This window comes from Capsella rubella, unplaced genomic scaffold, assembly GCF_000375325.1.
Source record: "Capsella rubella cultivar Monte Gargano unplaced genomic scaffold, Caprub1_0 scaffold_4, whole genome shotgun sequence".
NCBI classification, from domain to species: Eukaryota; Viridiplantae; Streptophyta; class Magnoliopsida; order Brassicales; family Brassicaceae; genus Capsella; species Capsella rubella.
The window spans coordinates 11,549,253-11,549,703 of NW_006238920.1; positions in this window are offsets into that span (position 1 = coordinate 11,549,253).

Here is a 451-nt window from a genome sequence, read left to right on the forward strand (position 1 = left end):
TTCGCCATCATGTACATATAATAGATAGATGTCGTTGTTTATCTTCTCTGTTAATTTTGATGTAAACATGTTATGCTATTTTAGTTTGGATTCATTTATTTAAATTTTATAGTAATGTAAATCTTCATGCATATTTGTTTTAAAAAAATTTAGTAGTAATTTTAAAACTAAACTAATGCTACATTAAAAAGTCTATATATATATATATATATTCTCATCTACCTCCTATGTCAGCTTCCTTTATAATCAAATAAAATATAAAAATATCAAAGTTCTTCTTCTCATATAATCTTCTTCTGATTATTTGGCTTATGATCTCTCTTTTTATTTTTTACATAACTATAGTTTAAATGCTTTTATAATCTGAATTGAAAAATCTTTTCTAAATAAAGTTTAAAACAATATATCATATGTTTCAAATTAAATCTTTTAATTTGATATTTTGAATAGT